The sequence below is a fragment of the Dermacentor albipictus genome, chromosome 6, assembly GCF_038994185.2.
Source record: "Dermacentor albipictus isolate Rhodes 1998 colony chromosome 6, USDA_Dalb.pri_finalv2, whole genome shotgun sequence".
Lineage (NCBI taxonomy): Eukaryota > Metazoa > Arthropoda > Arachnida > Ixodida > Ixodidae > Dermacentor > Dermacentor albipictus.
In genome coordinates, this window is record NC_091826.1 from 3299220 (window position 1) to 3318052 (window position 18833).

At 47.6% G+C, this 18833-nt stretch overlaps 1 protein-coding gene across 13 annotated transcripts in view; it reads right to left on the bottom strand.

Annotated features, from left to right (window-relative positions):
- The window catches only part of LOC135917043 (G/T mismatch-specific thymine DNA glycosylase-like), a 436020-nt gene that overhangs the window by 299955 nt on the left and 117232 nt on the right, over nt 1–18833 (bottom strand). The window lies entirely within an intron of this gene.

An 18833-nucleotide genomic window follows, 5' to 3' on the forward strand; every position in this document is an offset into this window, starting at 1 on the left:
CCTGCTAGAGTGGCTGGCTATAGAATGGTAGTTTACGATTATGGTATCTGTCCTCAGTTTTAACATGCAGAAACTCTGACTGCACACAATGAGACACTATATATAAACTGATCCTCCAAAGAATCTACATGCCATGCTGTGCAGTGTTCCAAAACACACAACCACAGCAAACACATGCATAAGTGAGTTGAAAAATAATGCCTTGAAACATAACATGAGAATATGGAGCTTGATGATGCACTACATCTTAGCATGTGTGAACAGAAAGACATGTTTGCTATTAAAAAGGATCTAAATAATCCACATTGTAAGAGAGAATGCAACCACCAACAAGTAGGCTCCAACAGTCCGTTCTGTGAGCCACCTATTTGGATTAAGAATGGCAAGACATCAAACTGTTGTTTTAAAATAATTTGTGTGGTAATAGCTTTTTAATGAACATTAGGTTTTTTATAACTGTGCACAGGCATCAAATCAAATTTTCAAATGCTATTTGTCTCAATACAAGAAAAATTTAGAATCTTGTGTTGTGCGATTTCTGGAAGCTTTCCAAGGTAGCCCCAAATGTAGGCTGTCAAATCCTATTTGCCAACCTGTCACTCATGCTTTACAAATGCAGCTGCTCATGACAAAGTTCATTTACCCCTGTCGGACACTTGGCCATCTGAGGCCTTCCCCGGCCAATTTGACATCAGACAAAAAAAAACCAGGGTAAGAACTACGGGAGATCATACATCAGCAGTGAGTCATGCAAACAAAGCTGTATACAAGCCTACAATTTCACAAATTAATACATCAGAAGAAAACCATTTAGAAAAATTAAGACAAGAGTATGTGCCGTGTGCCAAGGAAAAAAGTTCCATGCAGGCTTTGTAGAGGTCGCCACAGTTCAGCCACGTTTGCTAGGCTGCCACCAGAGTGTGGCGCCCCCTGTGACCTGTGTATGTCTGTCTATATATGTTCGGGCCCAATAAAGAAGGGGCATTCCCTTTTTGTCCAAGCAAGTGGCCGCACGTTTCGGTCCGTCCCTGCGTGCTCGTGCCCCGCGCGGCACCAACCACGCGACATGGTGTCAGAAGTGGCCGGATAACGCCCCCCTGCCTTAGCCCTCACCTCATAGGAAGGCACCAAGATGTCCCTCAAGACCGGCGAGCCGCCGAAACTGTACGGCGTCAACTTCCATCCGCCGGCACCGTTCGACTTCGCGTCAGCGCCTCTACGTGATCCAGTCTCTCACTGTGCCTCTTCTGGGACTGCCAGTGCTCCAAGCCCTCCAAGTAGTTCGGTTTCTTGATCAACTCAAGACTTCAAAAGTGACGCTGCACGCCGAGCTCTGCAATGGATTGGGCACTCTCAAGGACGAGTACACCATCCGGTTGAAACCCGATGCCGTACCTTTCTCGCTAAGCGTACCTCGCAGAATCCCCATTCTGCTGCTCGATATCGTCCGCCGCGACCTGGACAAATTGGAAAGCGCAGGCGTGATCCGTAGGGTCGACAAGCCAACACCATGGTGCTCGGGTCTCGTCGTCGTCCGGAAAGGCGATGGTTCCTACCGCCTCTGCGTCGACTTAACACAACTCAACAAGGTCGTCCTTCGTGAAAGACATTCTGCCAATTGTCGAGCAAGTCCTTGGCCTCCTCGGCGATGCAACAGTTTTTTCGAAGCTGGACACGACCGCAAGCTTCCACCAGGTGAAGCTCTCTGAAGACTCCCAAGAGCTTACGACATTCATCACCCCATATGGCCGATACTGCTTCTGCCGGCTCCCCTTTGGCATCACCTCCGTACCAGAGTACTTCCAAAAGCAGATGGCAAGAATCCTGGAGGGCCAAGAAGGAGTTGCCAATATGATAGATGATATTTTGGTTTTTGGATGCACCCGCCAGGAACATGACGCCAGACTGAGCCAGGTGCTAACTCGCCTTGCAAAAGCAGGTATCACATTGAACCAGGACAAGTGTCGTTTTGGGGTACCCGAGGTCTCCTTCCTCGGAGTTGTCGTCTCAGCACAGGGCATCAGGCCAGATCCGGGCAAGGTCGAAGCAGTCAAAGCCATGGAAGCCCCAATGGACGTCGCTGGCGTTAGAAGGCTGCTCAGAATGGTGAACCATCTTGCCAGGTTCTTGCCACACATCTCGAACATCACAGCTCCCATCAGAGCCTTACTGAACAAGTCTGCGAGTTGGGTGTGGCAGCACGAGCAAAAGGCAGCATTCGAGAAAATCAAGGAACTCTTGACGTCAGACAGGTGCATGGCCAAGTACCACCCATTGTACTCCACTACGGTGTCTGCAGACGCGAGCTCATTCGGACTCGGCGCAGTTTTGCTACAGACGCAACCCTCAGGAGAACGCCGCCCAGTCGCATTCGCTTCGAGGTCAATGACCGATACCGAGCAGCGTTACAGCCAGACTGAAAAAGAAGCTTTGGCAACGACGTGGGCTATCCAAAGGTTCGACGAGTTCATCCGTGGCATCCCCTTCGACATCGAGACTGACCACCTGCCACTCGTTTCGCTTCTGGGCAAGATGGAACTGGACATGTTGCCGCCTCGTATTCAGAGACTACGGCTGAAGACCATGCGATACCAGTTCCGCATGCTGCACGTCCCAGGAAAGCTGCTAGCCACAGCTGACATGTCGCGCATCACCTACAAGCCACCCACTCCTCTAGACACTATCGAACTTTTTGCAGCACAAGTAGTCGGCTGCACGTCGGAAGTCTTGCCACTCGGCCCTAAAGACGTGCGACTGGCACAAGAGTCCGGTGGCGAGTACAAAGCCCTCGCTTCCTACTGCCAGAATGGTTGGCCTAAAAAGACCATGATACCACTGCACCTCACAAAGTACGCCTCGGTGGCAGACGAGCTCTCTGTCTGCGACGGTGTTCTGTTGAAAGGCGCCCGGTTAGGCATCCCATTGTCCCTTCGGCCAGCGGTCTTGACGCTGTTGCATGAAGGTCATCAGGGCATCAACAGGACCAAAACCCTAGCTCGGGAGTCAGTTTGGTGGCCCTGTATCTCGACAGACATCGCCTCTCTCGTTGCCAACTGTGCACAGTGCGCTTTCACCTGCGTGAACTTTGCCGAGCCCCTGCTCTCCACAGCCCTACCTGGGCATCCCTGGGAATTCCTTGGAATGGACTTGTTCCACCTCAACGGCCAGACGTTCATCCTGGTGGTGGACTATTATTCAAGGTTCCCTGAGGTGGTGACCCTGAGAAGCACGACAGCTCAGGCAGTCATCAACACTCTCAAATCCATCTTTGCCCGCCATGGAATCCCGCAAGAAGTCAGGTCAGACAACGGCCCACCGTTCTCGTCGCAAGAGTTCGCGGCGTTTGCAGCGTCATACGGCTTTAACCACAGGACCAGCAGTCCACACTACGCTCAATCGAACGGAGAGGCGGAGAGGATGGTGCGTACTATCAAGGACCTGTTTCGCAAGTCAAAGGATCCTTGTCTGGCTCTGCTCAGCTATAGGGATACTCCAGCAGTCAACGGCTTTAGTCCAGCCCAGCTGTTGATGGGACGTCAACTCAGAACCAGTCCCAAAGCAAGGCTCCCAACTAGGTCCCAACTGGCCCCCAATGAAAGAAGTCGTGGCCAAGGATGCGACTTACAAGCAGAAGCAGGCCGACAACTACAACAGGCATCATGGAGCTCGAGACTTGCCGCCACTCCAAACAGATCAGCGTGTCTGGGTGCGACCTGATCAAGTGCAGGCTACGGTCCTCAGTCCGGGGCAAAGACCAAGAAGCTACGTGGTCGAAACGGAGCGAGGTGGCACCCTACAGCGCAACCGGCGTCACCTAGTGCCTTTTGGGCCTACTGCCTCCGGAGAGGAACCAGCAGTTCCCAACAAACAGCAAGTTCCCTGTCAGGAGCCTCGGCCTGCCAACATCGTGGACTCAACGGTCCCCCTCGGACAGTCTGTGCAACAGTCCCCTGCAGCCAGGGACCGCAGTGACGGTGTGATTCGAACACGTTACGGCCGGCCTATCGTTCCACCGCGCCGTTTGAACTTGTGAAACTTTTGACGTGTTTGGCTTCCTGAATCTCTCCCGTCTAACCTCCAATGCTTCAAGGGGGGAGATGTAGAGGTCGCCACAGTTCAGCCCCGTTTGTTAGGCTGCCACCAGAGTGTGGCGCCCCCTGTGACCTGTGTATGTCTGTCTATATATGTTCGGTGCGCTTATATGCGTCTATATGTTCGGTGCGCTATATTTCGTCCAAGCAAGTGGCCGCACGTTTCGGTCTGTTCCTGCGTGCTCGTGCCCCGTGCGGCACCAACCATGCGACAGGCTTAACTGTAGAATACATGAAAAACAACAAATCACAAGAAACTGCAATAAGGTTTGCGACTGGGCTAGTTGTTAACATGAGAAACTGACAGCACAACAAAAGTAAAGAGATTGCACAGGCAAGTAGAATCGAGATGGTGCCATATTTTGTACATTGATTCTATGTGCATGAAAGCAGTTCACTAACTGGAGTAAAGTGTTTCTAACTAGTATTTGAAGGCCACATAATTATTCTACAGTGGACCAACCACAACTACATACTACAACTATAGAAGTTTCAAGGTAACTTTTGCTGCTGTCTTGCGAATCAGTAATATTTGTGAAAGTCTGTCACTATAACAATGTTAGAGATTTGAAAAGAAGTAATCATGAATATTTGCTAAAATGCCATGGAGGAAAGCAACATGGTCCAAATGAGCTATAGGCTGCACAAAACTCGTCCTGACACCTCTTTCTGCACAATAAACAGGAATTAGGCACATTTTGTTCAGTTTCCTGTTTTTTCTGCCTTTAAGAATGAAAAATTCCCGCCGTGCTGCACAACTCAAGCAAACACAATAAAAAGAACATCCTGAGACTGTCACTTCACCTTGGTACTTCGAAACGAGTGCGCTTATGTATCAGCTTTATCTCCAAGACGGCCAGCTAATTACTCGACTGGCAATGAATCAACAATTTCGCTAGGCATCAAGCCAGACAACTCCTTGGCATTCTGGATGAGATTTCTGGTTGAGATAGCAGCTCCCGCAAAGCTTTCATTGAATATTTCCTTTTCTTGGGTGCTTTTTTTTTCTATGCGCCACCAGAGTCATGGGCTTTGGTATACTTAAAATGGTATGAGTGCGAGCTAGATGGCATGAATCTATCACTGAAAAACAGTGCGAAATAAACATGGACAAGAGAGGAACACAGAATAAGCACTGTCCTGTGTCCACTTTCCAGTGCTTGTCCTGTGTTCCTCCCTCAGTCATGTTTATTTCACGTTATTTTTCACCTACTTATGTATACGTCAGTGTTCTGTTTCATGGGTTTTCCATAGAATTGGCATAATGCATTGTTTAAGAGGAAGCTTTAGGTCGGGCCTATTTACGATGCCAGCTACTCAAATAAATGCAAACCACAGAAATACTCTTGTAAAGAAACCAATGAACCAATTTGAATGAAATCCGTTGCATTTAGGAGAAAGTTAAATTACAGAGACTGCAACAAGCAGAAATTTAAGTTAGGACATTGAATTTTTTCATAAGAATTGCTGAAAATCAGTAAAATTGAAAAAAAGAATTAATAGACACAAGGTTTACGAATCCGTAACTCAGCATCAAAACAAATGTCGAATTTTTATAAACTGTGTCCGTTGGAGCATCTAAAGCAGACAAGCTTCATGTATGAATTTACAACTTATGTGAATTTGTTACAACGTCTGAAATATTTTGCAAACGACATATTCTCAAACTACTGGTATATTTCAGGGTGGCATACAACGCATCGTTCTTGTCTGCTTTAGATGCATTATTAGGTACAGTTTACAGAATTGCAATATCACTTTTAGTTGCCAAGGTACACAATTGTATACTTCAATTTTGTTTCTTGAGATCTTGAAATTTTTATTAATTTTATAAAAAAAATGTTGACAACCTAAATAAAAAACAATCGTTTTGAAATCACTGCATTTTAACATTTTCTTCCAAATTCAATATAACTCATCAAATTCGTTGCAACGGTTGCTAAGAAAACATTGCAGATTTCCCATGGATTTAAATAGGAGTCCCTGAGTGGAAGCTTCCCCTTAAGTTTGAGTTAGAATAATAAATTTGTTGGTAGGATATATTTGCAATGCTGCTTTGGAAGGAAATAGAAGAAAGAAAGGGAGATGGCAGGAATGTTAATCAGAAGAGCATCTGGCTGGCGAAAAATAACTAAATGCTTACTTCTGGAATTTTATAACGGTTAGTTAAATAATTTAGAACATGGGTCCTCAAGTGATGGGGCAAGTACCCATAGCCCTGGCCGTGCTAGACGGCAAACGGGAAGTGGTCTACAGCGACTCCAGCCCGGCCGTTAAAGCCTTCGAACATCTGGTTGATGTTCGAGCGCTGATTCGAGCACCCTCAAGCACCACACTGTTCATCTGGTTCCCCGCCCATCTCACTTGGGTGCCGGGCGCTCACCCTCAACAACATCACTCACGATCCAGCGAGCATGCTTACCAACTGCACCATCCCGGGGCAACCCCATCTCGTAGAGCTAGAGGACAACTGGGACCCGCTCATTATGCACAGTGAAATTACAAAGCACTTCTACCTGGGGCACCGCATCTCCCCGCCACCAGACCCCAAATTTAACAGGTTGCAGGTGCTAACACTACGCTTAATACAGACACACATGTACCCAAACCCCACCAAATTACATGTTTTTTTATTCTGACCTGTACCCTAGTGACACATGCCCCTCATGCGGAGACACAGTAACACTCGCACACATGCTCTGGGAGTGTAGAAATGCTCTTCCCGACTCTACCTCGGACAAGTGGGAGAAGTCCCTCAGAAGTTCACTACTCGCTGACCAGCAATGGGCCATCCTGTAGGACCATAATAAAGTTTTCCAGTCCAGTTCTCAAGGTGGGTTCATAGGTTCCGCGGGCCCCTCCTTGGGGTTCCGCAAGCAACTTATAAATTCACCCTGGTTCCGCACTCGCAAGTGGCTAAGACGGCGAACACAAGTTTACAGTGTACTAGAAGAGGCAGTGAAATGAGTGGCACTCTCCGCGCGGCTCTGGCGTCATCACCAGTGGCGGTGATGCTGCAATAAACCACTCTTCAAAAAGCAGTAGATGAAACACTTGCATCCACTGCGGCGTACCTATATACTTGTTGAGCACAGGATGTTTTGTTCATATTTTTCCTCAAAGCACTTCATGTTTATTTGGTCTGTATTCTCTGTTTACGATCAAGGAAATGCATGTTAGTTTTTGCCACAAATGCAAAAGCGATTCCTGAAATTACTACAGCATATCTGTCCCTGCCACTGGGACTTAGCCACACTGTCGAGAACATGGCGCTTTCGATTGCAGTTGAGTCCCGTCTGGATGAACTTTTTTAAGATGATTAAATATAATCACTCCTCTATGTTCAGCAACCAGGATTGAGTTTGTTTAGCTGCCAGAGCTTGAGGGCAAAGGTGACAGTCTATGCAAACTTGAGTGAGCAGATTCATATTGTACGTAATCGCAATCGAGCTACTGTGTGACAGGGGAATTATACGAAACTAGTCCCCGCAACATCGAAAGTAAGGCTAAATTAAACTGTTACGTTGCTTGTTTGTTCTCTCCTTGGGACACCTTTCAACAGCATATTATAGGCGACACCTTGGATAGAAACAGAAACTGCGCTAATGAATACTGTTGAACAGCTGGACTTGTGCTCCTGACGTGAACAGAAATGCTCGCGAATTGAAAAGCAGCACAGAAGAGGTACATGCACGAGTTGAAGTCACATAAACCCACAGAAGCCATTTATTCTGTAGAATGATGATGATGATGAATGTTGATGAATGTTGATGAATGTAGTGTTTTGTGGTACAAGGGCCAAGTATGGCCAAAAAGTGCCAGGCTGGTGTTACTGAGATCACAGTGGAGCTATGAATTATGAGAGGCAGATGTTGCGTGGCTGTAAAGGGACCTAAACAAGAAACAGTTGCTGTAAAGTGCATAAAACCTATATGTAATAAAATTATGCCAATGGTTAATGAGGTCTACTATGGACATGAAAGTCACAATGCGAAATAATGATGATATAGTAAAATATGTCAGACATACACATTTGCAAGAAGCACTCCTGCCTTAACAGAGCCCTGCTATACAAAACTACTACCACAGCGACATCCTCTGGAAAGAGGATGTGCTATGAATTTATGGGGCTAAAAACATGCCAGTCAACAACGTTCAAGAAACCTAAGACAGCTTTGGTGTCAAAAAACGGTTCTGGATCAAGAAACGTTATGGGATGAAGAGGGATATGCTGTTGGTATGCTACAGGAAAGTGTCTCTTTCTCTCAGCTTGTGCTTCCCAACACTCCAGGAGGAAGTGGAGGATGGTCAGCCTCTCACCACATCTGCCGCAAGTTGGAAGTTCATTACCAGTGAGCAAAAAACTGTGGGTGCCATATGTATGTCCTATTCTGAGATGACAGAGAAGGACGTCACTTGGTCATTCTTTTGTTGTAGAGGGCCATGAACCTAACTGTGGCTTAATCAAGTGAAGCTCATTATTCCTTTCAGTGCCCCACAAGTGTTGCCAGTGGGTTCGAAGTTTCTTTTGCAAGAAAGAGTGCAGGCTTTTAGACAGCTTAGGAAGCCTGTATACATAATTTCTTTATGAAGTTTTAATTTCTTTACAAGCTTCACAACTGACAACAGTGCATAGGCCTCAGCCTGAAAGATACTTGTTCCCCAGTGGATTATACTGGATTCCAAGAAGGATCGACTGAAGGCTGCATAAAATACTCCAGCATGTTACTTAGAAGTGTCTGTGTAAAACACTGTGCAGGGGTGCTTGGACTGGAGTTCTAGGAATCGCATTAGGATTTCGAGCTCTGGTGCATGCTTTGTAACTTCTAGAAAAGATATATCACATTCTACCACCTGCCACTCCCAAGGAGGTAACAGCTTGGTTTGATGCATTAAGCAATGTTTGAGGAGTGAGACATCCATTTCATCGCTAAGCTCCCTCGCACGCAGTGAGAAAAGTTGTCTGACAGAGGGGGGAGAGAGAGAGAGAGACAAAAGGGAAGGAAGACAGGGAGGTTAGCCAGTGTAAATACCGGCTGGCTACCCTGTGCTGGGGAAAGGGGTAAAGGGAATAAAAGGAGAAGGAAGAGAGCAAAAAAAAAAAACTAGAAAAACGCACACAATAACGTGATGTTACGCACAACAATAGTCAAAGGTGTTCGCACAATTTACATGTCCTTAAGAACTTGAGCAAAGCCCTTAAGGCCTTGAGTGCCGAAACCCATCTGGACCAGTGTCCTAGAACTTTCTCTTCTGTGAAGGGGCGATTGTCCGGTTTTTCGAGCATGGTCACGAGCACTTTTCTTTGCACATTGTAACGTGGACAGTCACAGAGGAGGTGCGCGATCGTCTTTTCGCAGCTGCAGGTGTCGCAAGCAGGGCTGTCGGCCATTCCAATGCGGAAGGAATAGGAGTTCGTGAAAGCCACACCGAGCCATAGGCGGCACAGAAGTGTTGCTTTCGCTCATGGCAACCCTGGTGGAAGACGGAGTTGCAAACTTGGGTCCAATCTGTGAAGACGAGTGTTTGTGAATTCACTGGCGTTCCACAGAGTTAGCGTAACCTCGCGTGCAAGGGAGCGAAGACTTGTGGCTGCATCTGTTCTTGACAGCGGTATGCTTACAATCTGGGCACCATCATGGGCCGACCGGGCAGAGTCATCCGCACTGTCATTTCCCGAAATTCCGCAGTGACTCAGTATCCACTGGTAGATGATGTTGTGTCCCTTGTCGATTGCGCAATGGTGGAGTAGTCGGATGTCTGCGAGTTATTGTACATTTGGTCCGTGGTTGAAAGGGGACAGCAGACACTGGAATCACAAAAGATGGACCATGAATGTGGTGATTTGGGACCTACAAACTCCAGAGCAGCACGGATAGCTGCAAGTTCTGCAGCCGTCGATGACGTAACGTGAGACGTCTTGAATTTGATCGTGACAGATTGAGTGGCAAGTACCACTGCTCCAGCTGAACTTTTAGAGGAGACAGAATCGTCAGTGTAAACCTGAGTGCGTTCGTTGTGTTTTTCATGTGAGAATGAAAGGACAGTTTGTTTGAGGGCGATAGATGACATCTCCATTTTCTTTTTGATGCCGGGAATAACAATAGGAGCCTGGAGTGGATGCAGGCACGGCATCGGTAGAGATGGTCGTGCTGCAGGTGGGAAGTTTGACGGTAAACTTACGTGGTTGGCGGCAATTATTCTGCTAAACGCTGAACGAGGTCGAGCAGCAGGAAGGGAAGCAAGGTGATGCGATGGAAGTCGGGCGAAGTGCCTGATGTGCACCCTTAAGGCGTCGACACGAATATACGTATTGATAGGGTGGTCATGCGCGATGGCTATTGTTGCTGCCGTTGATGCACAGCTGGGAAGGCCAAGAGAAATTCGGAGAGCTTGAGCTTGTACAGATTGGAGGGCTCAGAGGTTGGTCTTACTGGTCCCACCTAGTACAGGTAAGCTGTAGCGTAGGAGACCCAAGAACAGTGCGTTTTAGAGTTGGAGCATTGCACTCACACACGCACCCCATGACTTTCCTGCAAAAAATCTGAGCACGCCTGTTATCATCCCTAGTTTCCTTTTTAGGTAAGAGACGTGAGGACTCCAGGAGAGGTCTCGATCTATTATTACTCCTAGAAAATGGTGCATCTTCTCGTAGGCAATAGGCTATCCATTAGCTCTAAAAACGTATTGTCTCATTGCTTCGCACATGAAAGCGACCATAGAGCACTTCTGGGAGGACACTTCCAAACCTTGTGCTCGAAGATAGCTGGATGTTAGCGTGGCCACTTTTTGGAGTCTGGCGCGCACCTGTGGACGCGTCACTCCTGATGACAAAACGCATATATCGTCTGCGTAGATCGACACATGGACGGATTGTGGAAGGGTGTGAACCAAGTCAATGAGCATGAGGTTAAATAGAGTGGGGCTCAAGACTCCACCTTGTGGTATTCTGCGGTAGGTGTTGTGTTGTGATGATGAACCATCCTCTGTTTGCACAAAGAATGACCTGTCTGTCAAGTAGCTGAATATCCATCGAAACACAAGTTTCCCTAGGCCAACATCGCCCAAGGCGTCCAGGATGTCTCAATGTGTTACGTTGTCATAAGCACCTTTAACGTCCAGGAACATCGCCGCTGACAGTCTCCTTAGGCTTTTTTCGTGTTGAACAGACGAGACAAGATCTATGACGTTGTCTACTGAAGAGCGTCCGCGTCGAAAGCCTGCCATAGTGTCAGGGTATATCTTATAGTGTTCTAAATACCACTCTAGACGTGTCAGTACCATCCTCTCCATCACTTTTCCTAGACAACTGGCCAGAGCAATGGGATGGTAAGACGCCACATCTAGGGGTGATTTACCTGGTTTGAGCAGAGGCACAAGGTGGCTGGACTTCCATGCAGCTGGAACCACTCCTTCCCGCTATGAATTGTTGTACACCTCTAGAAGAGCATGCCAGGCTGTTTGACCGAGGTTGTCAAGAGCTGCGCAAGTCACCCCGTCAGGCTTAAGCAATGAGGAACGTCTCCACGCTGCCAACACCACTTGTAACTCTTCGATGGAAAACAGATTGTCCATACGAGAATCCTGCAAGATCGGAACGTCAAGGGGGTCATGTACGGGAAACGAGGACGGTAGACCCGCTACCCATAAACAAAAATCCTCCGCTACGTCGATCTCTCAGCGACCATGACTGAGAGCCAGGCATTTGAAGGGGTGGCGTTGTTGTGGTGATGTTCGAAGACCACGCACCATTCTCCACATATGTGATAGGGGTTTATATGGATAAAAGGAATCACAAAAAGTCTTCCATCTTAGAGACTGCAGGGAGTTGATCCGATGTTGGATCTTCTTCTGTAAGCGTCTCGCCTCCCTTAGGTCAAAGATGGACTTGGTGCACCTGTATCTTTGTTCCGTGCGATGGCGAATTGCTCGAAGCTGCTCCAATTCTGCTTCGAATTCAGAAAATTTAGGAATAGGCCTAAAAACTCTTGTGGCTTCTCGAGCAGCGTCGTTAATGAGCTCCTCGATGTTGCCAGGTAGACATTGTCGGATCTTTTGGCAATTCTGCTCCATGAGCAACGTGTATTTAAGCCAGTTGATGTGTTGAAGAACTGTGGTAGAGTGTGACTTGCGTATGCGATCAATTTTAACGTACGTTGGAACGTGGTCACTACCATGTGTTTCGTTGTCTGGAAACCATTTCACACTGGCACTGAGGCATCTTGAAACAAAAGTTAAGTCCAGGCAGCTACTGTATGTCAATCCCTGCAGAAAAGTGGGACTGCCATCATTTAGGCAGCAGAGTTCATGGACCGACGCGAAGAATAGTACACGTCTTCCTCGACAATCCATCTTCAAGCTTCCCCATAGCTGGTGATGCGCATTGAAATCGCCGGTAAGAATCCATGGTCCAGGTGTCGCTGTTAAAATTGTACTTAGCCTTGCGTTGTCAAATCAACTCAAAGGTGAAATGTAGGCACCTACCAGTGTGAGTGAAACGTTCTTGCATTTTATAGTCAAACATATGTACTGATTGTCATCATCAGGTGCCACTGGGTGTAAAAGATAAGTGAAATCGCATCTGACGTAGACGATGACTTTGCCGCGGTCGGTATAAGTGGCAGACATGAAAGCTTCATGTCCTGATAGGCGGAAGGCGCTCTCAATGTTTGGCTCACAAATGACAATGATTGGAAATTTGTGCTTGAAAACAAACGGACGTAAGTCCGAAATGCGGGATTTAAGGCCTCTGGCATTCCACTGGAAGAGGAATGCTTCCTTGACTTCTTTAAGGAATGAGTGCTGAGGCGCAGCCATGGTGCTTCTCAAGACAGGACAGTACCGGATTCAGGGCATTCAATATTTCAAGTGCACCTTGTGGGGATGCGTGACTCTCACGCCTCCCCTGAGATCTAGATTTCCCGCACAGCACGTCTCCGGCAGGGCGGCTTCGCCCGCCGCGTAGCCTGGCGCCCGCGGCGGTCGGAGTGGTTTAAGCGCAGTGCGAGAGATAGTGCGAGTGTTGCGCTGCTAACGCCGCCAACAGGCGAGTTTACTTGGGCGCCGAAAGGAAGGCGCTTGCTCTCTTTGGTTCGAGATCGTCAAGCGGTGCGGACGTGCCGTGCCACGCGTGCGCTGACCCATGCTTCTGCGAGACCGTCTCGCGTGGCTGCCTTGGAATGCGCCACCGTTCGCGTGACAGTACGCGCGAACGACCAGTCGTTGGGATCCAGCATGGGGCGAACATATTCGCTCGCAATCCGGTCGCGGTGAGTCGGACTTCTAGATCTGTCGCGCGCCCATCGGCATGTTTTGTGGATAGCAACTCGGCTAGCTGGCATTGATCTATGAAAGGTGCAATAAATGCCCTTGTGATTGTTTGCACTATTGTGTTGTCGTTCCTTTGTCCCAAGAGTACGGAGGAGAACACCACAACCTCGAGCCGCCGGAGTGTGTATGGCAGTCAGTAGTACTCGTAGCGTGTTCATAAGGGCCCGTATCATGGTGACGGCTTGCTTGTCGTCGTCTGGGCTGCTGCCAGAAGGGGAAGCATAATTCGACGAGCGTGCTACATCTTGCTTCTCCGCTGGTTCGTTTAGCCTTGGCAATGGCGGGCACTCCTCGCATGAGGCAATGTTAGTCAAGACTTCCTGCTTAGTAACCTCGTTGCTAATATTGCTAGTTTTCTGTGGAGGTTTGTGGACTGTCAGTGGAAGCGGTGCATCCTTAGCAATAGCAGTGGATTTCCTAGATCTCCGGCGATGTGAACACCGACGTCACACTTTAGCGGCAGCCTCCCTGTGTGACGAACCATCTCTGACCATTTGCCTCAAGACTTTAAGCTCATTTTTCACACGTGGGCAATTCTTTGAAGATGCATCGTGAGAGCCTTGACAATTGGCACACTTTTGGTTTTCTGCACGACATGCATTGAAGCTGTGCGACCCAGAGCATCATAAGCACACGGCACCATTTGTGCAAACAGCACTAACGTGCCCCATCTTTTGACACTTCCAGCACTGAAGCGGCCTTGGAAGAAAAGGCCGTACTACGTGTCGAAAGTGCCCGACCTTGACATGTGACGGTAGGCTGTCTCCTTTAAATGTTAGCTTCACACAGTGCGAATTCCCCAGGCGACGGGCTTGCAATATGGCAATTCCCTCTGTCGCTGGCTTAATGAGTATATGCAGGTCAGCATCGCTAATGGAAGTGTCGACGTCATACACCACACCGGCCGTAGAGTCACAATCGTCTTGTTTGTAGCAGCGTACGTTCCCGCTATCCAGCACCTTAACTTTACTCAGAACGTCTAGTGCGCTGTGGTTTGTGACATCTATAGCAAGAATGTTCTTTCGGGCGTTGATCCTTATATCTTTGAGCTGACCCGGAACAAGCGCCTCGAGCGATACAGATGTAGCTTGGCGGTTGAGCCGGTTTAGACTGTCGCTAGCAGCCACAGGCATGAATAAAATTGTGTGGTCCGATGACTTTTGCCTCGGGACCACAGTGTTCTTACTTGTGGAAGGAGATGTCCTTACAAGTCTTCTCTTTGCTTTGCGCTTTGCTATGGGCACGAAGTCACTTTCATCCGAGGTTTCATCACTGGTTGTTGAATAAATCACAGTGTCCTCGCTGTCGGTGTCACTCGCGACTAGACCGCTTTCTCGGAGAGGCCGCTGTTGACATGGAAGGACCCAGCACCACTCCAGGTGACTCCACGTCCATCGCCGTAGTGAAGGGAGCGGCGTCTCCCACAATGTAGCTTGAAATTAGCAGAGACAGAAAAGCAGCGTTCCACACAACACACTTATTCGTCGTCTCCTGACAGAGAGATGATTATGAAAAAAGTTTAGCACACATCATATCGTTAACAATATTAGAACACGGATGTTCACGATTAAAGTGAATTTTGAGAAAATGTGTGAGGCTCATGTACCTTCTCTGCAGATGGAGTGACCACTCATTTGATTCTACATATATTCAGTACGACTTGCTCTGAAAGCACCAGTGGCCAGACAGATACCTAGATGGTGGACGGGATCTAGCATCTTTAGTGTGCCCGAGGCGGCAGAGTTATATATGACGGCAACGAAGTTCAATCGTGACCGAATGAGGCTCTTGTAAAGATTCCTTAAACACTTTCTGTCACAACCCCATGTTGTGTGGGACAGAATTTTCAGTAAGTTCATTGTTTTTAGACATTTCGCTTTGAAATATTATATGTGTAGACTGAAAGTAAGCCTGGAGTCAAGTATAATATCTAGAAATTTGTGATCTTTGTTGACAGGTATTTGTTGTCCGCACAGTTCTACACAAGAATCTGGAATCAGGCCCCTCTTTCTTATAAAAAGAACACAAGAACTTTTTTTGGGGGTTAAATTTAAATCCGCTTTTGTCTGCCCACTTATGACAACTGGTTCAAGTCCTGCTGTACCTATCTCTCGCACACAGGAAGGTTACAGGTCTTGAAGCCTATTTGTATGTCGGCCACGAAGACAGAATAAAAGATAGCCGGTGGTAATGAGGCACGGAGTATGCTCATCTTAACAATAAAGAGTGTTAAGCTGAGCATGTCTCCCTGAGGTACACCAGCTTCCTGCATAAATGAACATGACAATACATTGCCAATTTCGATGTGGAAGGTACGATTAGACAAATAGCTTTCTATTAAGTTTAACACATTGTCGCGGTCGCCCATTTCCAACGAGTTCCTCAAGATTCCGTAATGTCACGTTATGTCACATGCCTTCTCCATATAGCGGAATACCGATAAGAAAAACTGTAGTATATACAAATATGTTATGGATATTTCGTTTAATGCATACAAGATGATCAGTTGTTGACTGCCCTACTCTGAAGCCAGGCTGAAAGGGATAAAGTTTTTTGTTAATTTCAAGGAAATGTATGAGTCATCGATTAATCAGTCTTTCAAATAGCTTACAAGGGCAACTTGTAAAAGCTATCAGATAGTAACTTGCCATCGACGAACAGTCTTTACCCTGCTTCAAACCAGGGACCCCAATCGCTTCTTTCTATGTATGCCTATCAGTAAAACAGATAGGCGAAGATGCTTATCGCAATACAATTGGCGGTGCAACATGCAACGACACCGCTGCCATGTGCAATGACACCGGAGAAGATTTGCTGGTACCGAAGTGAGAAACTGAGTGTGCGCCGACATTTTCACAAGAGATGGGTGGGCAAGTATGGTGGTGAAGTTGCCGCGGCAGGCAGGTGTATACAGTTCTGGATCATGCGTGCCTCGCATATTTCCTCGTTTACATGGGATCTAGCGGCCAGAAAATGTATCATACGATCACAGTTTGGCGACATAGAGAGCGTTGTTGCCGAAAAATCTTGTTTTATGCGAATGTATGAACCAGCCAAAAATGATTGAAACTTTATTGCGTGATTGCTTGCGTTCGCGATTGCGAATGCTGGCACCAGGAAAACATAACTAACAGGAATGTATCAACAAGGTTCTACTGCAAATCTTATTTCTGAGTTTATAGTTGAGTGGTGTGTGTGTGTGTGTGTGTGTGTGTATGTGTGTGTGTGTGTGTGTGTGTGCACGCGTGCGTGCGTGCGTGCGTGCGTGTGTGTGTGTGTGTGTGCGTGTGTGTGGAGAAGACAGTAATAAAATGCTTAACAAAAACTGCCCACACTGACCCTGCCTCAAGGGGTGTCGGAAGTGACAAGTGTTGACAAGCAACTCTCTTGTTGATGTCAACTACACCACCAGATGAGATGTTAGCCTCGTCGCGATCTTTCCGACAAATTACATAACGTAAGGAAGTTTTTGTATGTAGACTTTGGGTTCATTTCCTGGACACACGGCGCTTTTGGACTTTGTTTCTGAAGAAGTTCTTTAATATTGCTGTATGCATGTGATATCTGCTTGTTTGAACAAGGTGCATGGGCGCCATCACTCAAGAAAACATCCAGGAAGTGCTCGCGCTTTGCCGGAAAGTTGACGAGCACATGACCGAGGTTGACAAGGTGGGCCATATCCTAAAAGGCATCGTGGATGACGCCTTCAATTTGCTCGTCTATAACGTCGTTTCTACCGTCGACGCCATCGTCAAAGAATGCCGCTGCTTTGAAGTAGCCAAAAGCCGCCACGTCGTCCCATACTTTTCCCGGCTCCCAAACACCCCTGCCACTTCCTCTTGCTCCGCTCTTACCGCCACACGACCATTTCAAGATAATGCCACCTGTATCATTCGCCGTGAGATTGAAGCAGCGATTCCGCCCCCCCTTCATCCACGACCCCCTGAAGGTACTTGCGGTCCCCACTATTTCGCGGCCCCAAGAGGCCCCCACTATTTCCATTATCCAAGCAGTTGTGTGGCAAGGAATTGCAAACCTTGGCATCCCTAGTGCCTGCACTGCCTCCCGACCTGAGTCGGCACCCATTCCCATGTCCACAACCTGTAATTGCCAGCATTTCACTCCCAGACCATGCAATCCTGCCGAATGGCGAACCCCAGACGACAAACCGATCTGCTTCCACTGCCACCGCGTTGGCCATGTATCCTGCCACTGCCGCACTACCTGGATACTGCCATACTGGAGCTCATTCCCTGCTCCTCGCCCATAAGCCAACGCTCGTCGTTATTCACCTCGCCATCTGTACCCTGCTTTTGATGCCCCTGACGGCGGCTCCTCCGTGTGTTGCTTCCCCCTGATGCGTCACATCAGCAAAGGTGTGCTTGGGCAGGTGGGATACCCGTTATTGCCTCCTTGAAAGTATATTTTTTTTTGTTTCAACTGTCACCATTTCCTTTTTTTTTTATTACAGGATGGGCACGACCACGAGAATGTAGTGTGCTCCTCATAACAGTTCATAGAGTGTAGGGAGTTTTCACAAGACTCAGATGAGTGTTCACGAGCACTGCATGTTGCACAAGTTTGGCGGCCTCGGCAGTTCTGTGAGCTGAGGCTGAATCACTGGAATTTAAAACATCTGAGAGGATTTGTCACACATGCCCTGACCCGAAGTTTGATGTACCTGGCCTCAATGGACTTGGGCAAAACACTTGAGCCAAAAATGAGCACCAGGTGCTGTCTGGATTTCTTTGCCGTCGCGTCTCATCTTAATCCATTTAACGTTGATGACATTCTGCTCACTGAAGCCCTACAAGAGTTCAGCCTCAGTCATCTCCAACAAATCAATGTCTGATACAATGCCACAGATGGTATCCATAGTACAGTGCAGGGTTATTGTTACTTGAACGTCACCAAATAATACTAGATTGGGCAGCTTTTCATATTGCTTTTTATCATGGAGCTCCAAGAGAAGATCACTTACCATCCTCAATGTCTTATAACCTGGTCCAAGAGCCTCAGTTACAGATTTAGAAACAAGAAAACGGGGGATGGTGCATACTTGTTTTTCTGCTTTTTCCAAGTGAATCACATGGAATCATAGGAAATTCTGTCTTTGACGTTCAAAGAACTGAAACACATCTTCGGTACACCCTATTTTTGAGGGCGATCAGGAAGTGGTAGGAAGGAACAGGCCATAGGAATATCTGGAGTTCTCAGCAGCAACGTCAGCCACTCACCATGCAGTCCAGCAAGGAGACGCCGCAGAAAGTGTAAAACAGCCCCTGCAAGTGCCAGCTGTACATTACTGCTATAACCAAAAATTCACGAACCATTCCACTCTGTGAAGGTGCATGACCAGCAAAACTGATCTGATCGGCATTGAGCTTCGTACGATGTGCCGGCACATGCAGG